Genomic DNA, 23376 nt, shown 5'->3' with positions numbered 1-23376 from the left:
GGTAATGTTGTTTACTTTAAAGCAGATGGCATGTTTTTATCTTTCGTGGGAAATGCCATGCTGTTTTGGATTATAAGGATTGCTTTGGAGAAGCTAATGTGAAGATATTTGGAGGAAAATAAGAAAAAACAACAAAGAATGTATAAAATAAAAGGTGTTTCTGTAGCATCTTTAACAAAAAATAAAATAAAAGGCTCTTTTCAGAGCCAACTTCAAGGGGGAAGTGGGGCACACTATTTAAATTTCAAATCCCCACTCTCAGATTTTACGATTTGTCCGCGGACAGCGCGTATTACATACAGGGATTTTGAGGCTGAGAGTCATGCAAATGAGACTTAGAAGGGCAAGGGATTGGTCAGTAAGGTTTACTGAGTGTGATGTGCAAGGAGAGACTTTGTCAGACAGTCTTTTTCCTGAGAGGAGAGCACATAGCTATGGCTGTATCTTTCAGAAGGCAGATTGTCTGGATTTTGGGAGACTTGTGGATAAATTGGTTGGAGGTGCATGCAGATCGATGTGGAGTGGCTGCAGATCTATCTTCGATTCCCTCATGTGGAAGTGCACTAGCATGGAGTACGTGGAAATAAGTGGCTGGATTTGGTATCTCTTTGTGCTACTTTGGTGACACAGCGTCATCCAGACATTATTATTATTCATTGTGGAGGGAACAGTTTAGGACATGTCTATGCAATCTCTATGCAATTTGCAATGAACAAAGGACTTGGGAAAATCATGGACATGTTTCCAAACTCTCAAGTACATTTTTCTTGTATTGCGCTGAGACAAATGTGGCTGCGTTCTTCTTCATTTGGTCCACAAATGGAGAAAGCGAGGCGAAATGTCAACAAGGCTGTTTGTGCCTTTTTGAGAGATGTTGGCATGCCCTCTTTTCACAATGAAAATATTATGTTTCGTAGTACACACATTTTTTGCAGGGATGGAGTACATCTTACTTATGCTGGCAATCAGATTTTTCTGTGAAATATACAAAATGCATTGTGACCCTTTTTGGAATTATAGCAATCCTTTTTCCAGTAGGTGTTGATCATTTGAAGTTTTTGAAACACAAAAAACACCACAAAAGGCTCTTTTCAGAGCCACCACGTCCCCCCGGAGAAGAGTGCAATGGTTTTGATAGCCCAGCACCCCAAAAATGTACATGTCCGCGGACTGTCTGCAGACTCCCGAAAAAGCACAAGGCCCTGTAGCATATCATTGGCACTTCTATTTTTAAACTGTAAAATGCACCTCTTAAAAGAGCCTTTTCATTTTTAGTTTTTTTGTTGTTTTGTATTTTTTTTGTTTTTTTACACAAGACACAAAAGGAAAGGAAAGAAAGGGATGGGAGGGTAAGTAAGGGGCCCCAATCATGGGGATAAGAAAGGTCAGGTGGAGAGACGAAGATGTATGGTGGGCCTTAATTAGGTAGTGGGCAGCCGTTCTCCTGCTCCTTGACCATAGCCTCGAAAGCACTTCGAAGGGTCTCTCCCCTGCAGAGTACTGCATCGCAGTACATACACAATGCTGTGACCCTCAAAAAGTAAGGGTCTACAGCATCATGTATGGCCTGCAAGGCAGCTGGAGGGATGCGCTGCCCCACAGGAGTGCCTCTTGTGGTGGCAGAAGTAGAAATGGAGGATGCTGCAGAGGAACTCAACCTACTACGTTTATCGTAGGGTACAACCCTATGAATAGCCCCACTGTGGAACGACCTTAGATGTCACTTCATGGAGGTAGTACTGTAGCTGTACAAACCTGGTTTGCCACTACTGAGCACCAAATGGCACACAGTGCAGCGCACCTTGTTTGCACAAGCTTTCGGTACTCCATCAAAAGTGGCAAACAACCTCCACACCCAAGATTCACAGTGACTGCTAGTAGTAGGGACTTCCACTACCTCATCCTCGACATCCTCTTCATCTGCCTTTGCATCCTCACACCTGTTTCCCTCTCCAGACCCTTTTGGAGGTGGTGGTGGTGGAGGGGTTGGGGGTGGTGCTGAGGCCGAATCAGTGCTGAAGTAGCACCAGCAGGAGCAGCATCAGCATGGTTGCCATCTTCAATGGTGTCCGGAGGCACAGCAAAGTAAGCAATTTGCAGAATATCAAATTCAGCAGTGTCTGTCTCCAAAAACAGAATGAGAAGCGGCTCTGGGGTGTGGCCTTTTATAGGGGTGCTGGTGCACATTTCGTGGACACCTGCGCTGTTTGCGAACACTTTGAACACCAAAAAAGGTTCAAAAAAGTTCAAAGAAGTATGTAGATCGCTAGGGACATGGTCTGGGACATGTGCAAGGATGAAATGTCATAGGAAAATACCTTGGATTGCTCAAAAAGCACTTTTTTAGGTTCCGGGGGCCCAGTCTGTGTTCGCGAACAATGACCCATGCTTAACGCGGGTGGAGTCACATGATGACGTTGCAGACAGATTCATGAATGGGACGGGTGTCCGTGTGCAAGAATTCTACGGACAGTGCTCGTGTCCCTGAACTAATTAAAAGTGCGACACACATGCGGCGGACAGTTACGGACAAGCATGATGTTTGTAGGACCCAAGGGTGTGATACGAATGCGTGCAGGTGTTCTACAGACAGTGTTCAGGTCCCCGAACTAATTAAATGTGCGTCACAACTTTGCAGACAGGTGGACGGGCTATGTATTCTATGGACATATTCATTCTGATTGCGAACAATGCGAACATGGGGATATTCTTAGGACACCCTATTTTGAATAATAGCAGACATGCAGATAGATTTTGTGTCCTGCGGACATCTCCGTTTTGATTGCGAACAGTGCGGACAGGTATGGTGTCCTTAGGACACCTCCATTTTGGTTAATTGCGGACATTTCAGACAGTCACACGGTCCGTGGACACCCTAACAGCTCATTAAATAACACCGTATTTTGAATAATAGCAGACATGCAGATAGATTTTGTGTCCTGCGGACATCTCCATTTTGATTGTGAACAGTGCGGTTAGGAACCCTCCATTTTGGTTAATTGCGGACATCCCAGACAGTCACGCGGTCCATGGACACCCTAACAGCTTTTTTATTTTAAAACACAGAGGAATATAGCAACAGCATATATAATATTTTATTATTGTATAAAAATATAAAAATTATGGAATAGAGGGGGAAGCAGAATTGGTCATTAATTGGTATATTTTTTGCTCTAAACGCTGCAGATGATTTTCCAAAGTGTCTGTTTCAGTATTATTCTTATTGTCTGTATGTACTGTTAAAAAAGAAAATGTGTTAAGTACACATAAAATAATGTTTATTGATTGGCTTATTTAGAAAAGTGTAGTGTCTACCATTAGTATCACTGTTCTCACTCATTTCGTCGTGAGGAGAATTTTCTTCTAGCCATTCCAAAGTACTAGACATTTCTGTGTAAAAAAAAAAGAACATTATTTTTCAGTATATCCTACTACAGAAAGTTTATAAATATATGAATTAATGTAGTTGTACTTACCAGTTTGTTTTTTAGTTTTCCTGTTACTGCTGTGTAGGTGTTCTGTTGATATTTTTTGTGCAGTTTCTGTATAAAGCATCAGTTAGGTAATTTTGTTGGAGCAATATGTTATTTTGTTTTGGTTTGTTCCATTATGTTTCATATGCTATGTAATTGGACTGTTGGTGTCTTACATATACAGTTTGCGCTTCTTATTTATTTTTTAATGTAATTTATTTATATACTGCTCTTTGAACATGTTCAGTGTGTTTATTGCATGATACAACAATGTAAGATATCCCCTGAGTTTTTGGATAGTGTTGATGGTGACCAAGTCCGTCTGCGGACATGCGCACGGTCCGCGGACATCAGAAACACTAGCGTAGGACAGGGGGTTCAATATGTTGTATGGTACATGTATATAAACTAAAGGAATCTTACTAAAAACCTATCAAATTCATGATATCTATATCTATATTCAGTGAAAAAACGTTGTTAAAGGGACATTATGGTTAGGTTGCGCTACTAAAAAGCTATGACATTCACTGAAAAACTTTGTTAAAGGGACATTATGGTTAAGTTGCGCTACTTAAAACCTATGAAATTCAGTGAAAAAACTTTGTTAAATGGACATTATGGTTACAAGTAAAACCAAAAAAACCCTGAAATTCTCCAGTTATGGTAAGCTAAGCAACCATAACTCGCGCCACCACTGTGCACTGCTAAGAATAACACCCATTACATCAAATATGACATCACAAATATCATTGATGACATCACTGATGATATCACATGGCTGGCCCATTCTTTTTTGTTCACAGACATATCTAGGCCAGGTGGGTTTATTCACTGACAATCAGAAACTTAAAATTCAAAAGGTATTACATTTGTAGACGTTGCCATTCTCACATGTTCTTTTAACCTTGGCGCAACCTCACACCCCTGTCACAAACCCACAAAGGTGGAACTCGATTCTGTCAGGGCACCCTCCCCATTCAGCCTTACCCTCAATGTCTTGTTTGTGTGGAGCAGTCCCAGGAGCTGAACAAGATGCACAGGGATGTTCCATGCAAGGAGTTTGGCCCATAGCCTTCCTCTACTTACAGTGTCGAAAGCGTTCGACATGTCTATAGAGGCCATATAGACCGTTCCTGCCCCACCTCATTTTACGGCTGCCAGTACGTGGGACATGGTGAAGGCATTTAGCGACTTTCCCTTAGTTGAATGAAAACCTACTTCGTAGGGAGACAACAAGTGCAGTGCAGCCGTTTTTGCTCTTAATTCCTTCAGCAACAAAGTCGCAAAGATTTTACTTGTTGAGTCCAAAAGAGCAATTGGCCTGTAATGGTTTGGGTCAGCATTGTCGCCTTGTTTGCAAATGGGGATAATCAGAGACTGTCACCATGTCTCTGGAACCCTACCTGTAAGAAAGACGTTGTGGAAAAGTTCCTTCAATGATTGAAGCCAAGCAATATTGGGGGGATGATATCAGGACCCGGCGCCCTCTAGGTCTTAGCTTTCCCAATGGCCAAGCAATGTCCTGTTCATCCCAGATGTATCTAGTAGGGTCCCATCTTGGTTTAGTGTTTAAATATAATGTAGCTTCCTCTTTGGGTAAGGGGTATTTCTCCTGCAAGTAGGTGACCCATACATGTGATTATATGGGACATATCATACCTTGCTCCAGCCCCTTGGTTTTACCTCCCAAGAGTGACACAAATGTAGAGGAATCTCCAACAGTTCAAATGACCTCTTGGCTCGTTCTAATGTAGGATTCCCTTCTAATTGCCTTCAAGTTGCCTTTGTAGGTAGCCAATGTCTGGTTCCTAGCCGTATTGTATTCAGCCGTCCCCTTGTTGTTGATCAGGAGAGCCTTCAATGCCTTCCCCTTTGCCAACTTTGCCTCTCTCACCCTTGCATTAAAAGTGTACTTGTGGGCTTTAGCCCTGTGTATTTCATCCTTATTAATGAGGTTTTTATGCATAGCTGCAACGTCAAGTTGTAATTTTCTACATTTAGGAAACCCTGCAAGTGGCCCATCTGCAAAATTGTTTGTTCCCACGCCCAAATGAAGGTCCTGCAAGCCTTTGCATTCCACTTCACCATCAGGCCATCCCAATTCAGTGTAATGAAGACACCACAGTACTCTGTATGTAGGATGGTGGACCGGATGGACCACAGCCGGCCCATTTGACTGGGCATCTCCAAACAGCCCTTTAAGATGAGTAGCAGCACCCTCGGGATAAATGTGGATTCATATTCATGCTCTTGCATCAAATAACTATGACAACTCAATAGTTTGGCAAAGGGAGTCTGTTTAATAACAAGTACAAAAAAACGGGGAGTACAATGAACATCAGCAACCGCTCAATCTTCCTTCTCGCTTCAACTCCACTTAATTTCAGAAAAAAACATAGTATTTATATCAAAAACTCATCATCACTGATGCGCAATCTTAAAAACCTAACATGCAACGTGATTGGTTATAGGAAGGTAACTTTAACATAGGTACTATGACTGTATGTGATAACGGGGAGAGAGGATTGGATAATCAATGTCAGGTGGGGCAACTATCCCTTCCTTCAAAATGGCTACTAAAACGTCCCTAAAAGTACGACGTGCCATTAGTTCTACTCACTATAGGACCCTAGATTACACGGTCCACCATGATTGGGTTGGCATCAACCCCAGTCATACTTTTTCACTTACGTCTAGCAGCATGCAGAACAACCAGCCAGGTGCAGGTAGTTTGTCTGCACCCCAGCTTCCCTCCAATTATGTTACAATCAATCATCACCTCAGTGGTTATGTGTCAATTACTTCTTTGTAATTTGGCCTTGAGTCTGCTTCTTGGTCTGAGAAAGTTTTAGGAGTATGGGTATGGCAGGGATCCATGCGTAGGTGTGAAAGTCTCATCCCTTCCTGCCTGCCTTGTCATGTGATTAGGACACCATGAAATCGACCTCTTCCTTGTGTAATTCTGTATATTTGATTTAATTCTGCCAGTCTTCTACCCTCTGTGGCTTATCGTGACCTTTCTGAACAGGAAACTCTGTTCTTTTTCTCTTTAATTGTATCCACTGTTGGCCTTTTCCAGCCCAATACGACCTCGGCTTTGTGGCATGGTTGCCTTCAGCTGGGTTTCTTTCTGTCTTAATTCTCGATTGGTTTGCCGCAACACCCTCCTCTTGAGACCTTTAATAAACTTTGTTCAATTCTGCTAATGTGCGTAGTGGATTTACACTCATCTATAAAGTGCTTTGGAGATATATATATATATATGTGTAGTTTGGCACTTGCCGCAATCTATTTGCTTTGAAGCATAAGCAAGCTTAACGATTTCTTTGCTTCTTGCGATTTCTTGCATCTGTACACGTTTAAACTAATTGAATATCTTCATCGTGCATATGGCATAGGTTTATTCATCTTGACATCAACTTCTTCACCTTGGGCTCAAGATGTTGCTTATCCATTGTATTTCGTCTCTTGTCAGTATTCTCAGGTTATTATATCTTCTATATGTGCGTCAGTCTGATTTCTTATGACGTCACCATTTGTCTTCCTTAATTATCTTCTTGGCTTCTTCGGGTATTCCATTCTGACAAACGTCATTTTGTCTTGCCTGTAGATATGGTTTTCTCAATGGGTACCTTACTGTCCAGGTTTTCTTAGGTGTCAGTACTTCAATAGGTTCTGCTACTTTGATAGGCACTGGGCAGAGCCCAACTGCTGCTCTTTGCTAGTTTATTTGTTCATCATATGTCACATATTTTGGCGTAAAAGTATCTAGTACTATGAAGGGGGTTGCTGGAGTGTGGATGGTGCTTGGCACTTCCTCTTCATTCCCCGCTCTGGGCGATTTATCGACCACTCTCACTTCTTTCTTTGCATTCACTTTTATTTCATCCTCTGGATCTAGACTGAAGAAATTGGGTCCATATCTTTATGACTCCCTACAAGCATCCTACTGTTCTTACATGCTCATCTTTGTTCCATGTCATTAGTTGACATTCTCCATTTGGACTGCAATAGACCCATCTTCCCGCATATTTCCTGTGATCCCTTGGATGTTCCCTCTGATGCATAAATGCGGGCCTTCACAAAGTCTCTTATTTCTTCGTCAGTCAGGTCCTTAGGCTTCCATCCTGACTCGACATGAATCATGATTTTCATCCCTATGGCCTTTTGTGCAGTTTTATGAAACTGAGAGATTATTAGCTTGATAATACAGAATCCAAGCAATATCATCACCAACAGGGCTCCTAGGAACTTGAATGCATCTGCCATCCATTGTGGAACCCATGAGAACAGTGATCCAAACCAACTGTCATCGTCAACTTCATCAACTTCATCTATCATCTGATTCTGTAGTTGTGTCAGCATACCTATAGCTTCTGGTAAGGTTCAATTTTCGTCATCGTGTGATGGAATAAATGTGCAACGTAAGTCTCCGATTTTTGTACAAACACCTCCATCCATAGCTGTGATCATGTCTAGGACATATCTGTTCTGTAGCGTCAGTAGTCAAATCGCTCTTAACTCTTCCTTAATTGCATTAAATTCCTTTATGGTTGTGTTGATGGTCTGCAGTAACTCCCATCTGGTTATCTGCAACCATTTAGTATTTGCTCCAACCTGAAGTCTTGGCATCAGGATTGTTGTGAACACTGATGAGGTTAAGCTGAACAACCTATGTTCATATGGGATTGCATCAAAGGCTTCTATAGATTTGGCAAATAAGTAGTTTTCTCTCTTCTTCCTGTTTATCAGTTCCACAGATCTCTTCTTCCTCAGGTGAGCATCTGCTTTCAGGAAACTGTTAATATAGTACATCTGGGTGATCTAAATCGTGGGCTAAATGACACCAACGATGCTAACGCCTCCGCCCTACAAAGAGCACTAACCACGTTAGGGTTTATCCAAGCCATAACTAAGCCAACACACATTAAAGGACGCACGCTGGACTGGGTTGCACATCATAACTGGCCCATGCTTGTTTCTGACATCTCACCTATCCCTTGGTCTGACCACTTCTGCATCAACTTACACATCGACACCTCCACTGGAACTACTAAATCCACCACCATCCTACCCTCTGCACTCGCAAGGAGCTCGCAGAAGCTGACTAGAGATAATCTCCTACCTCACCTAGCGGTACCAGCCCTCCAGCCCCCCTTCCTCAATGAACCTGTTCTTCTAGCCAGTGCCTTTAATCAGATCATAACCCTCGCAGTAGACAACATTGCTCCTCTCAACTTTAAAAAGGCAAAGAAAACTAAGCACTCCAATGCCTGTTTCTCACAAGAAGTCACGGACCTTCATTCTAAAAAGAGGGCATCGCATGCCACATGGAAAAGAACCCCCAATGAAGCCTCTAAAGCAGCCTTCAAGGCCATTTCCAGAGAATATAAAACAGCCATCACCCAGGCCAAAGCAGCATCATTCTATATGAGGATCAACAACGCTACCTCTGGGACAAAGGAAATGTTCGCAATATTCAGGGAATTGGAGTCTCCCTCTGCCCCACCATCCTCCATCACTAAGGACAAAGCTTGGTGCAACCAAATTCAAGCTGCCATGCTTGACAAATTGGACACCTTGCACACCAAAATCTTAGCTCACCAAAAAGCTCTATCCTCTCTACTAGCCTCCCCTCCCACAGTACTCCCAGTTGTTACCACCCCCAGGCAGGTACCAATGTTTGAATTTTCAGACATGAGCGAATCTGAGGTTATTGAACTCATAAAATCTATCAAACCGTCCAACTGTAAAGGTATGCATTATCAAGGATTGCACCCCGGCCATTGCCCCATTCCTCACTGCCTCCATCAACGCATCCTTCCAGTCGTCCCATGTACTGCCTGCCCTCAAGGAAGCCTGGGTTCGACCGCTCCTAAAAAAAAACTCCTTGGACCCATCGGTCCCAGGGTACTACAGACCCATCACCACTGTCCCCTTTCTGCTAAATATTTTGTACAAAGCAGCCTACTTGCAAGTTCAAAAATTTCTTGAGGACAACCACCTCCTTGGACTACGCCAGTCTGGCTTCCAGCCACGACACAGTACTGAAACGGCTCTACTTGACCTAAAAAATAAAATTGATGACCTGAGAGATGCAGGCAAACCTGCGCTTCTCCTCCTCCTAGACCTTTCTGTGGCCTTTTATCTGGTCGATCATCAAACACCATCTCTCTTCCGCGGCCAACTTCTCCCTGAAAGCCTGTGAGTGGATAACCTCCGTCCTTCAGGAAAGAGTGATGAGGGTTTTCTCTGACTCTTCGAGTGCCATCCCCAGGCCAATCAAATGTGGGATCCAATAGGGATCTAGCATAGCCCCTACCCTTTATAACATATTCGCTAGACCCTTGTTCAGCATCCTTGATGCCCTGGGCATTTCATTTACCAATTATGCAGATGACACACAGGTGCTCATCCCACAGACGGGTGACTACTCAACTGATTTGAACACCCTTAATTTCATCTACTCCACAATTCAAGCCTGTATGGCTGAAAACTAGCTATAGAGGGAAAGTAAAGGGGTAGTCCTGCACTTACATCCCTGATCCTTCAGGTATAGTATATTTATATCCAAGGTTGGATCAGTAGAATGTGATGGCACTCTTTTAATACATATTCAAATTTTATTACATAAGTTAATTACACAAGAAAACAACTAAATATCATAAAAATTGATAAAAAACACAATTTCATACCAGCAATCATAGCCACATACAAAAAATCATTCAAACATTCATACAAAAAGAACACCCAAAGTGTTCAATGCATCAATGGGTTTTAAAAAATACTATTTCCCTTCATTTGATATATTCAACCATGACCCAGTCCCTAATATTAGGTGTCGTGGTATATCCGATGCCAAATTGAGGTCAAATATCTTTCAAAGAAAAGCGTCGACACGTGTTTCGGTCGGAGACCTTCTTCAGGACGTAGTGCAAAGGGAAAGTGCTTCACCCTGTTCTTAACACATATGGGCCCGTAACCAATCTAAAAACAATCATAAAACAAAGTGTCATCCCTATTTCTTCAAAAAGGTGACTAATAATGTCACAATGTGTCCCAATCTCTTCACACACCAGTCCCTTCTCACCCCCAGGTTCCAAGTCGAGGGTAGGTGAACGGGATAATGGACTTTAATCCTCCACTGGAAACAGTGTAAATACTGTACCTATGGAACCAATCATAAACACACATTTCAGTGTCCATGACGATATTCATATAACACTGCACGTTCATACAGTGAAATTTAAAACAACAAAAACACTTAAAAACACTTACAGGCACCCAGGGTGCTGCTCGAGAGTCTTCACCGAGGTATCGTGACCAATGGTCAATCATGGGCCAACATAGGACTTGCCAACTCAATAGGCCATTCACAATGCTATAAGGGAAACACATAGTGAGACCCAAGTTATAAACTTGAAGTCATGTATGTATATCCCCCAAGTACAAAGAGTGGAAAAAAACCCTGGTGTCGGTGAACCCAGATTCTACATAGTCCATGTCACCATACATGCATGTATCTCCGTGTATGTATAGCCACACCAAATACGAAGTGAAGCCTCTTAAAAAGAAAGTGAAACCTCTTAAAAAGGAAGAAAAACCTCGTAGAAAAGATGATATATTAAGCAGCAGTTATTTCAATACTCGTAACACCTGTCTATCAGTGCTCACTAACAGTATAAGTGGCATGCCAGTCCTTTCAATTAGAAAGACCCTCTTTACATGAGGCAAAATAGAAACGAAAATGAAACGCCATTCAATCCGCGGCGCTCGTTTTGTTCTCCCAGTGCCGCCCACGCGGTTTTGCACGTGTAATAAGTCAAACGCACGCCCGACTAATCGCATGGTGCTAAAGCATACTAGCCTAGGGTAACACCACGCGAAACTTCATTGGCAAAGCATAGCCTACACTTCTTAGTGGCTAAACAGAATACCGGTTACTCGCGTGATAATCATGCATACTATCAATAGCCAGCTGACCCAGACCGACAAAGCGTTTACCTTTAGTACGCGACAGAAGTTCAAAGCCCGGCCGCCAACACTCGTACCGCTCGAGTAACTCCAACCAAATGGGCTAGACATAGGTGAAGGACTATCATCTATAAAGAGAGCCCCAGACACTAAAAAAGGACTAAAACGCTGTATCTATTCGCCCACAGATATAGAGCCGGGTTAAGTCCATACCCGAGTGTTCCGAAATCACTCACTAGCCAGCCAGAAGGATTACTGTTCCTCACACACGCATAGTGCGTGCAGGAGGGTCTAGCTTCCCAACCATGGCTGTGATCTTCTGGAACACCCTCCCAGCCCAAATCAGGACCATTGACTCTCATGCAGCCTTCCGCAAGGCCATAAAAAAAAAGGTTGTTATTCTGAAAGGGCCTCTCCCATCCCGATATGTACCAAATATTTAACCATTCTTTAGCCCAACTACTGTATTTTGAATGGTCCTGTCCTATAGGCCATGCAATATATATGTTACCATTATTCTGCCTATCCACTGTACTTTGCATTGTAACCTCTAGCATGTAACCAAAATGACTGTAACCAAGCAAATTGTATCAAGCATCTATATGTGGGCTGCTTCCTGTAACCCTCAAGCAAGCAATCCTAAATATCCTTATAGCGCCTCGATGCCCGTGGGCTGTAGTGCGCTCTACAAATCCTAAATAAATAAATAAATATTCAGATCACTTCCTGGAATCACCATTACTGGAACATGGACATTCACCAATGTCCATATACCTCCCCAATTCTTCGGCAATCTGATATATGCTTTGGATCCACATGTCCAATAATGATCCATGATCACTGCTGTTCCATGCATCATTCCTGTAGCATCGAAGATTCGTCCACAGTTCTGATTTTCTCCCATTTTCTTGTACCATTTTTTCAAAAGCACAGTTTGCAATTCTCCAATGGCACTATCTGTAGGGTTCCTCCTCTATCTTCGACCCATGTCAGCAGTCTTGCAAGTCTCGGCCATAATGGTTTGCATATCATTTGTGCATTTTCAATTGTTTCTTTATAGTATCCAATAATCATCATGCTCTGCAGACCACCTCTCCTTTCTCCCATCCTTCTGGAGAAAGCACTGTTCCCCAAATTTGCATTTGATCTCTGTCCTTCCATCTTCGAGCTTCTTCTGTAGATTTCCCTTTGACGCTCAGCCTTTTGTTTGTTTCTCTTCTGATCTATGCTCCTTTGACTCCAGGTTTCTCATACCTGGACACAATGTTCTTTGTTTTGCCATTGTTTCTTATCTTTATGTCTTGGACATAATCGTCTTCTTCTGGGTCAGTTGTTTCAGTTGCCCATTTGAGTGAAGCATCACTTCCCATGAACTGGCCTCTGATCGTGCACATTGCTAAATGTGATAGGCAGTGCGCTGTCTTGACATCTATTTCAACAGTTACAAAGATTTTTGACTTCCCCATGCTGTATGGTAGGAGTGCACAAACAATGCATTCTTCCTCTGAAGTTCGTTTTACAACTTCCTTCATATGTTGGTACCATATGTTGTTTCCCAAGTGTGCTGTGCTGTCCAGGTAATCGTCAATTAGTTATTGTCTTCTTGTGTGTGTCTTCAAATTTTTAAGGTATTACTGTAGTTTGCTAAAACCACATCAGTATAGCTTCTTCTTGCTGGAGGGTTCTCAGGTATCTTCATCAATGATCCGGGCATGTCCACATGTATTAGTCTTGTAGGATAAAGTCTGGTAAGTCTTTCCTGGTCCTCCTGTCTCTTTTCTTTTTTGGCTCTGTTCATGAACATCCATATTGATTCTGCTATTATCTCAGCATGTGATTGTATTGTAGGACTTGAGCTTGACCCTTTCATCACTGGATCAGGCATGCTCATTGGTGCTGTCTAACAGTTCCTTTTCCATGTGTCTTATAACACCCTTTGGTAAAAAGCTTCTTGTTGAGCTCTGTCCAAAATCTCCCCATTTTCTGGAATGTGATTCTGCAGTCATTGACACTAGACCAGTTGTGTTTGTACTCATTATTTGTATACGTGTACCTTTCATCACCCCTTCTCGGGTTTACTTTGCCGACCCTGTCTCCGGCGTTTCAATTTATTCGTTACCTCAAGTGTCGTATATGTGTCATTGGTTATCACATCGATCTCAAGTTCAGTCACTCTATCATTCTTTCTAGGAACTGGAATGACTATGTAGGGTCTGTAGGTTTCATGCGTACATCATCAGGTGGGTGCACAAGAATCTGAACGCTTTGTGCACCGATGAAAAGCATAGTTCTAATCATCAATGCCAGCAATATGATCATGAACACAATGCATGTGTAAATGATACACTTAGACCTCAATTTGCAGCATTTGTTCCTGGGCCAATATGAATGTCTCTCCTCATGAGGGAGGACAACATTGCTGTTCTGGTTTCCCATCTCGGTCATCTAAGGAAACAAAACTAATTCTTTAATACGTGCTACACATTGCCACTTTTTCTGGAATTTGCTGCCTCTGCGTGCAGGTCACGAGTGCTGGACTGATTATCCTTTGTCTGAATAATAGACAGTCTCTTGTCTCTGGAACAGTTCTTTTTCTATAAACAAAAGTTCCAAATGAGGCAATAAGTTCAATATGTCTTAATTTGCATGCATGCCTCTAATCTGTTTCACTCCAGACGACACGTTGTTTCTTTGTCAGCATAAACAAAAGTGAAGTCCTTGGCAATACCTTCACGATCTGTCCCTCGAAGGAAAGTTTACACTCTTCTCCTGTGATTCTGATGCTGACTAGAAAGTTTGACCTGCATTACGATACCATGCAGGAGCATTCTCAGATCTGTAGTGTTTGCTGGGTCTCTGATGAAAGTGAGAATGTCAAGATTTTCATGTCTCCCCTCAAGTTCTGGAAAGTATTCAATTAAGCGAAAAAATACATTACTGGCTAGTCTGCTATTCTCTTGTGACAGGGACATATGGTTGTCCTTGCTGTACTCCGGGAGTAACACAAACGGTTCAGCAATTACTGTGAGCAGCCTCTTTATTGTCTTTTCGTTTTCAGCATCTTGAAGAAACTCTGTTATTTTTGTAATGCTTCCCACCAATGACAGGTATGATCTCAATACTAACTCAAAATAGATCAGAATGTCTTTGGAGAGGTCACTATTGCATGACACCATAAGTAAGTCCAAACAGGGATTCTGTGTCGAAAGAATCAGGATACTGTATTTTCTTCCAATGTATGTATCCTCGATCAAAATTTGGCATATTTTGGTAGAGTTTTGGTGTGCACATGGACCTGCTTCTATCCATCTAGAGAATGGACACACCACAACAATTAGATACCTGTAACCGTTACATACTTGAATCATATCGACATAATTGATGTGCAAGTGCTGAAAAAGCCCATTAGGACTTGGGACAACTCCTCCAATCACACGTAATGTATGCCTAGCCGTGAACTGTTGACAGATTATACAGTTTACCATAGAAAATGCAATTTGTTCTGCCAAGTTCGGCATGAACCAGTCTTCGGCAATTGTTGATGCAAGATTCTCCTTTGTCATGTGCGCTGGATAGTGTAACTGTTCCAGTGCTATTTTCAACAAGGCTATAGGCATCACCGGTTTACCAGTGCTGTCTTGTTGCCACAAGCTCTCGGAGGGGTTTAAAGAACACCCTTGTCGCTTCCATAGGTTCTTCTCTTCCTGTGGTGCTTCTCCTTGGAGCTCCATTAACTGAGTTTTTGCCATATTGCAATAGCCTTTGGGCTCACTTCGTGCAACAATAATTCTCTCATGCACATCAAATACTTCCACATTCATTATTATTTTGTCTTTGGTTGCCACATGTTTGGCTTCAGTGTCCGCTGCTTGATTTCCACGTGAGATAAAATCTGTCCCTTTTGTGTGGGCTGCGCATTTCACGACCGCTATGAGCACTGGGAGTTGTAGTGCCTTAATGAGCCTGTCCAATAAGGCTGTGTGCTGCACTGGCGTGCCTTCCGCTCGGAGGTAGCCTCTCCTTTTCCAGAACGCAAGGCCTGCGTGCACTGTCGATGTCACATAGGCGGAGTCACTGTATACCATCACATCCTGGTCTGCGTGATTCTCGAGTGCAAATATCAACGCCAATAATTCTGCAGCTTGTGCTGAGCAATGTGAGGGTAATCGTGCACTAATAAGTACTCACAATTCACCATTTGCTGTGTGCTTCACCACAGCAGCACCTGTATATCTCTTTTCCATCATTTTGATTGATCCTCGAAGAACCACCAAAGAAGAAAATGGGCCTCATTACGAGTCACCCGGTATGGAAATAACGGTGGAGGCAAACCAGCCGCCACCGTTGTTTCCATACCGGGTGATCTCGAGTCCTGCAGGCGGGAGGTGTCATTCCCGCCAGGTCTGACCGGGCGGGTTTAACACCACCGGCCTGCAGGCGGACATGGAAACACCGGCACCATGACGAGATGGTGCCAGTGTTTCCGCTTCCCCATTCCCATTAAGTCCTATTGGACTCAATGGGAATGGGGATTTACCAAATTCCACCTCTGGAATTCCCGGGTCGTAATGCCCCAGTAATTTCGGGAATCACGGAGGCGGAATGGTAATATGAGTCTGGCGGTAACCTGCCAGAATTTCAGGCACGGTACCGCCAGACTCGTAATGAGGCCCAATATCTCCTTCAGCCAACGCATTTTCTTTCACCCTGGGAATCTCATCACAAAATTCTTCATAGTTCACGCAATCATGTATTGGCTCTCCTTTAGTGACTGGCTCTGCTATAAACATAGCTGGGTTCACTATTTTGCATTGAACTATTCTAATGATTGGATTTGATATGAACACTTCATAAGCAGAAGCTCTCTGAGAAGTCAATGTGACTTTTGGTTTCTCTAAAATGGCAAATAACGAATAACATCATGCGGCCGTCTCTATGGCGAACGCTGCGGCAGTCAAACTTTGTTTGCACGGGAAGTGACCCCTCATCACTGGGTCTAAATTCCCACTGTAGTATGCAAGGGGCTTTTATCCCAGCGTGGTTTTCAGTGTGAGTACTGCTCTCATAACACTGCCATTGGTGTGTGAAAACAGGTATAATTCCTCTGCATAATTAGGGATCCCTTAGACTGGTGCCATGCAAATGGCCTTTTTTAGTTAATCAAACCCTTCTTCCATGGTCTCGGTCCACAAAATGTTTTCTTTTGTTGCCTGTGCTTTCTTTAAGGCTTGTAACAAGGGCCTGGTATAAGAGCTGTAGTCAAAGACCCATGCCCTGACATAATTACATAGACCTAGAAAACTCTGCATTTGTTTTATCGTGTGTGTCTTGGCTGTTTTTGAAACAGCTTCAGCTCTTTCAGGGGTAACCTTTTTTCCTTCATGTGAGATCAGCTGGCCTATGTACATCACTTTTTGTTGGCAATACTGTAACTTCTCCTTGTCAACTTTATATCCTTTCTCAGCCAGTATAGGTAATAGCTGAACAGAACTGTGTCTGCACTTTTCCTCTGTGGAGCTGCAAGCTAGAATGTCATCCACGTATTGCAAGACAGCACTCTGTAATGCAATATTGCTTAGGTCCATTTGCAGGACTCTATTGAAAATCGAAGGAGACTCACAATATCCTTGAGGTAACCTTGTGCTTTTGAGGCGAACATGTCTGAGCGTGAATGATGTCAAATCTTGTGAGTCTTTGTGCAATGGGATAGAGAAAAACGCATTTTTTATTCAATCACCGTGAAATACCTCGCTTCAACTGGTAGATGACATAGAATCATGGACGGGTTGGGGACTAGAGGGAACTCGGCCTCGACTATCTGGTTTATTTGCCTTAAATCTTGTATTAAATGCCAAGACACTACCTTTTTTTTTATCGGATAAACCCTTGTACTGCATGACGACTCTGATGTCACTAGGATGCCCTGATCCATCATGGCAGAAATTGTCTTAAAAATTCCTTCATCTGCCTCCCTAGACATGGGATACTGTTGTGCTTCTGGTAATATTGGTCCTGGTTTCAATTTAATCTTCATTTCTCCGACTCCTTTCAGTAAGCCTACGTCATAAGGGGCTGTAGTCCATACTGAGACAGCACCTTTGCTATGTTGTCATCAAAATGTTCAGGAGGTTTTTGTGCCAGTATCAATCTCTGAGGCACTTCTCTTTTGATCATTTTCACCCAATAAATGAGATTAACCTCAACTGTCATCTCATCTTCACCTATTTGCTCTTCAAATAGATTGTCATCAGCGACGTCAGTCCATCTGTAACCTTCCCCAATGGCGATTACTGCACACCGTTGTCTGCCTTCATCATCACAACCATCAAGCAAAGCCATCTCTCTTCGCACTATGACTGCTTGTATTGTTAAGGGAGACACTCATCCCTTTTCCTCATGCATAGGTATTCTTGGTCTGAACAGAAACTCATCTGGGGTTCTCATTGTTTTGCCTGCAAGGCCTTGTAGCCATGACATTATTATACGCACTCTATATGCGAATATTTCTCGTTCTAATGGTATAGCTCTCATAGCCATTTGTCCGGCGTAAGCTCTAATCATTTCACACACATTCAAATAATGCATTCCTGGAGTCGAACATACCATGCCCTTCTCCGTGAATGAGGTTGTCATGTTTAACTTTGTCACTAGGTCTCGTCCCAATATATTCACCGGGGTCTGCCTTGAATATAGCAGTGACACTTTCATGTCAAGTTCTTTTGTAAAAAGGAACATGACTTGTTTGCTCCTGTGAAGCCCTGAGTATTTAAGGCATCGCCAGACAAAGAAAACTTGCCTTCACGTATACACGAGCGTGTCGCACCATGTCAACTAAGAAAGAATACTCCTTATCCCCTATAAAGACATCTACCCTTGGTTCCTCGTGAGGGTCCGGTGTCACTGATAGGATAGGACATATCAGGTCTCCTAGTGAGCTGTTGTAGTCCATATATAATCTTGTCCCACTCTGAGTGAATGGATTTACCCCGTCACTTGTGGCATCTCCTATTCCAGAATTCAGTACCTATCCTGTGTCTGTTGTTTGTACCAGTTGCATTGGCGACTGTTGAGACTGTTCCTGTGGAAAATGTGTCACCTTCTGCTGTGGTTGCAAGCTTTGCTGTATATGATATGATATGATATTTTATTTGTATCGCGCTCGTACACACATGTTTCAGAGTGTGACTAGGCAAGGGAGGAGAACAGAGGAGAACACAACACAACACATCGATCTTACTAGGCCCAGTGACATTGAAAACGCGCAAGTGCATGGGAAAGGGAAAAAGGGAAAAAGTGGGTGGAAGGGGGAGAGTGGAAAGTGTGGAGCAGAGGAGAGCAGAATAAATAATAAATAAAAATAAATAGAATATTGAGGCATTAAACAGTGTTAGTGCTGCCAGCAAGTGGCAATTGCTGTGTTTAAGGCAGCAGATTGGGTAAGTCTGATAAGTGCAGAAAAAGAAGAAAAATGGGTACAGATACAGTCCCCAGTGCAAGGGGCAGCCAAAAGGCAGTGCAGGAGGGTGGCAGGATGAGCAGGTACCTGAGCCCAGGGGACAGAGGGTGGCCAGGTGCACAGTGCTAAGAGAGAGGAGATCAGTAGGGGAGAGGGGGTGCGAAGGCAGAAGCAAAGAGGAAGGTCTTGAGGTGCTTCCGGAACCGTAGATGGTTCTACTCAAATTTTAGAGTGGCAGGGAGGCTGTTCCACAGGGAGGCCCCAGCCAAAGATTGAGATCTACCCCCAGCACGTTTCTTTGAAAAACGATTGACCCGTAGGTAGTTAGAGGTACAGAGGGGAAGAGCTCAAGAGGGGAGGTATTTGCGGAGAGATAGCTGAAGGTGTTTTGGACCCAGGCCCCAGAAAGCCTTGTGGACAATGCAGAGGGTTTTGAATGTAATCCTTACATCCACTGAGAGCCAATGGAGTGATTTCAGAGCTGGAGAGATACAATCCCAGGGCTTGAGGCCAAGGACAAGTCTCGCAAACCTGTTCTGGATAAGTTGCAGAGGGCGGAGAGTAGAGGCAAGTAGATTTAGAAAGAGGCTGTTGCAATAGTCCAACCTAGAGAGAAACAGAGCTTGGCAGACAGTGAGCTTCTGAGGGAAGGAGAGGAAAGGCAGAGTACCTCTGAGGAGGTGCATTAGCAAGTTAGACTTTTTAGAGACCTCAGAGATATGGGCGCAGAAGGAAAGTGTGGAGTCAAAGATGACCCCTGAGGTTCTTAGCCTCGCATGTAGGGGTAGGAGGAGGGATAGGGGAGGCTAGCCAGAGAATGAGGGAAAAGGATGGAGATGGTGTGCCGATGAGGAGGATCTCAGTCTTGCTGGCATTCAGGCAAAGGTCATTTGGGGCACACCAATCTTGAATGGCAGTAAGGCAGTCAGAGATGAGAGAGGGCGAGGAGGTGGCCGAGGGCAGCTGGAAAATGAGTTGAGCGTTATCAGGGTAGCACTGGAAATTTGAGCAGAAAATGGCAATGCAGTGGGCGAGAGTTGCCAGGTATTGGTTGAAGAGCCAGGGTGAGAGGTTAGACCCCTGGGGAACACCACAGGTGGAGAGGTAGAAAGATGATAGGAAGGACCCCAGTTGGACCTGGGAAGGACGATCAGAGAGGAAAGAGGTCAGCCAGGCCAGAGCCTGATCAGTGATACCCAGGTTATCATGGAGACGGTCGAGCAGGATGGTGTGGTTGACTGTGTCGAAGGCAGAAGAGAGATCAAGAAGGATGAGGACAGAGGGAATGTTAGAGTCCAGGTTGGAGAGCAGATCTTCACGGATGTTCAGAAGAGCAGTTTCCGTGCTTCTGGCCGCTCTGAAGCCAAACTGGTGGTCATGAAGACAGCCAACAGAATATGAGTGAAGGTTAAACTGAGAGATGGCCAGCTTTTCCAGGAGTTTGCTTAGAAAGGGGGTAATGGAAATTGGGTGGTAGTTAGCCGGACAGGAAGGATCAGGTGTGGGTTTCTTGAGAAGAGGATGCACAAGGGAGTTGTCAGAGGGGTGGGGAAGGATCTTGGTGCTGTACTCTTGGCGCTTGCTGCTGCACTGTGTGATTCTTTATAAATCAATTTCCACCCTGCTGCAAGAACGAGGATTGATTCCCCATCCCTCCTCTTGTGAATTGGTCATTTCGCAATATTCCTTGATGTCTACACATGCGTGCTAGATGCCCTGTCATCCCACACGTCCAACATGTTGGCGGAGGTCTGATTATTTGCGTATTTTGGCTATCCTGGTTTCAGCTTTGCATATTTTGAAAACCTCCCTGATTACTCTGAAAACCTCCCTGATTACTCTGCCATCCTCTTCCTCGAAAGCCTATTTCTCTTGGGTAAAACCCGTTATTGCTTCGATCAACTGCCTTTGATTATTGATCTGCTGTGTATTTGATCCATCTGTGTTAGTGATCATTGCCCCCTCAATGGCATACTTTGATAATTTTGTCTGCACTAATTTAGCCTCTTCACCTTTTCGTGCAGCATCCTTTTTGCGATTCTTCTCTTGCAGCAGTCTGCAATAGTGCGCAATGGTCAGCTGTATTTCAGACCATGGCTTAGCCTCAATCCCTACCAATTTCTTGAGCTGCATCTTTACCTGTTCTGGCAGCCCTTGGCATAATATGTGGTAAAACACGGGTATAGATTTCCCCCAAGATTCCCACATTTCCAGTACCCACGTGTCTTGGAAATTCTGAATATAAATCAACGGATCATCTCCCTCCTTCATCTTGCGTGTCATTATAGCTCCCATATCAGAAGTGTCTAGTTATAGCACTCAAAGCGCTTTCCATACCGCGGTTCTGCAATTGTTAAACAGTGCTCCATCATGCGCAGTATTAACTGTAGTCACCCCAGGGTAACCTGCACGTGTCCACACATCATCAGCTCTATCACCATGTATAGAGATTAAAAGACCCTTAATATCCCCTATAGCTAACGTGTTCCCTCCCGTCATTTTTTCTAACTCATGTATCCATTTTCCAGCGCCATATGTCAACATTGGGAGCTTATTTTTCAGGTTTTCTCTATCCATCTGTGGCCAAGGTATATATTGTGGCCTCGTTCCTCCTTTTTCTAGTAACGGGAACTGTGACACATGACACTCCTTTTCCTCTGTCATCATTTTACTGTCTACCGCAGGGGTAATATTCCTGCATCGTCGTCTACCTGGCAATGTCCTTAAACTGCTCACACAGGGTGGTGGAGACACCCCCCTCTGACCGTATGATACTCCTTCATGCCAATCTGATTGTATGGCTAACTCTGAGGCCTTAGGTGCAGACCCACAAGAATCCAACCATCTTATTCCCTTTCCCCTAGAGAAGCGTCTTTCGTGACTTCTCTGGTCTTCTCTTTCTTCACATTCTTCTCTTTCTGTGTCCGATATTGTCTGTGCCCAATTCGTGCAACTTTTCTCCTCCTCCTCATTTCTGTTTAGAGTCAGCCTATCTAAGGACAGCTCTCTATTTCTGCTACTTCGGGAGGTGTCCTCAGTATCATACAGCTGAGTGCTCCCAAGGCGCTCATCCTGTCATTTCCCTTGGGGTACCTTTTCTAGCCCCATCTCATTGTATATTCTATTGATCGTCTCTCTGATGTTTCTGGTGTCGAAGTCATATTCTATATTTGCCCTAGACATGCCTGGTACTGAATCGTGCTCAGGAAAGAATTCTTCTATATCTTCCCAGTCTACTACTGCATCAGGTTTTTTAACCTTTCTTTCTAGGTATTCGAGAACCCATGCTCTCTGTCTTTGCTTGCTTTCTATGTCATCATCAAACTCTATGTTTCCTTGCTTCCTCTCTGACCCTATCTTCTTCTTGCGTCCTCGCATCTCTTCATGCATTTGCCCTTTGCATTTCCTCATCTCTTCGTCTTTTTATTCTCTTCTCCCATATTTTTGGTTCTTCTTCTTCTATTCTTCTTTGTTCTGTTTTATCCTGATCGTCAGCTGTTCTCTGCTTATGATCGCGTTTTCTTTGTTCCTCCGCCTTTTCCTGTTTTCTGACCTTCTCATCACAATATAACTGCTAATTTCTGCCTATCTTTTGTCTTAGCCACTTTGTCTCTTAATCTTGTTTCCTTTTCCTTCTCTTTCCTTTCTAATTCATCTTGTTCCCCACTTTGTCTCATATACTCAATGCCTTTTCCCGTTGAGTTTGTATAAAATCTGACCTCCCACCCATTCGTTTTGTGTGAATGCCATCTCATCAGTCCTATCCTCACCTCCTTTCCATCTCTTTCCCTCTCTTCCCGTATCTAGAGATGTACTTGCTTGTGCTTGGTCTCCTTTTTCCTTTTCGCGGCTCTCCTTGTCCTTTGGGACTTTGGAGGCAATGTCTCTTTCTTTATCCTTTTCTGGGCTTTTGTCACTACTTCGCATAGGCGACTCATATGACAGGTTGCTATATCCCGTGGCTGCTTTAAGTTCCCTCAGCGGGTATAATCCTTCGTCTTTACTAGCTTTGCTTTTTGTTTCAGCCGGGGCGGGTGGCGCAGAAGGCTCTTCACCTCCCCTCTGTGCATATATTCAGTATTCAATCTAACGGCGGCTCCTCCTCCTTTTCCTCTGGGTACAGTTTCCAAAGTTCGAAAGTAGCTAGGCGTTTGTCTAACTTTTTGCCAGTATACGTGGCGTGCAAATATGTCATCATGTGCTGCAGGACCGTTTTAGATAGCGATCTGCCTCGTGGCCGTGGCATAAACATTTTGTTCACGGTCCCTTTAACCCATTCTGCAATGTACTGTTTAAGCTTGGGTGCATGCTTCGGCAGCTGTTTAAACAAGTGTATCAATGGGTTAATGTCTTCCATGCATAACCTGTTTATCCTCTCCTTATATAACACTGGTTATGCTTTACGTTTCACAAACAAGATCAACAATATGAGCGAGAAGCAATCGCTGCAAGCTCCGATCCCATTTTTTCAAC

This window comes from Ambystoma mexicanum, chromosome 4q (genome assembly GCF_040938575.1).
Source record: "Ambystoma mexicanum isolate Mex_15411 chromosome 4q, UKY_AmexF1_1, whole genome shotgun sequence".
In the NCBI taxonomy this organism is placed as follows: Eukaryota; Metazoa; Chordata; class Amphibia; order Caudata; family Ambystomatidae; genus Ambystoma; species Ambystoma mexicanum.
Note: the sequence above shows the minus strand (reverse complement) of the source record.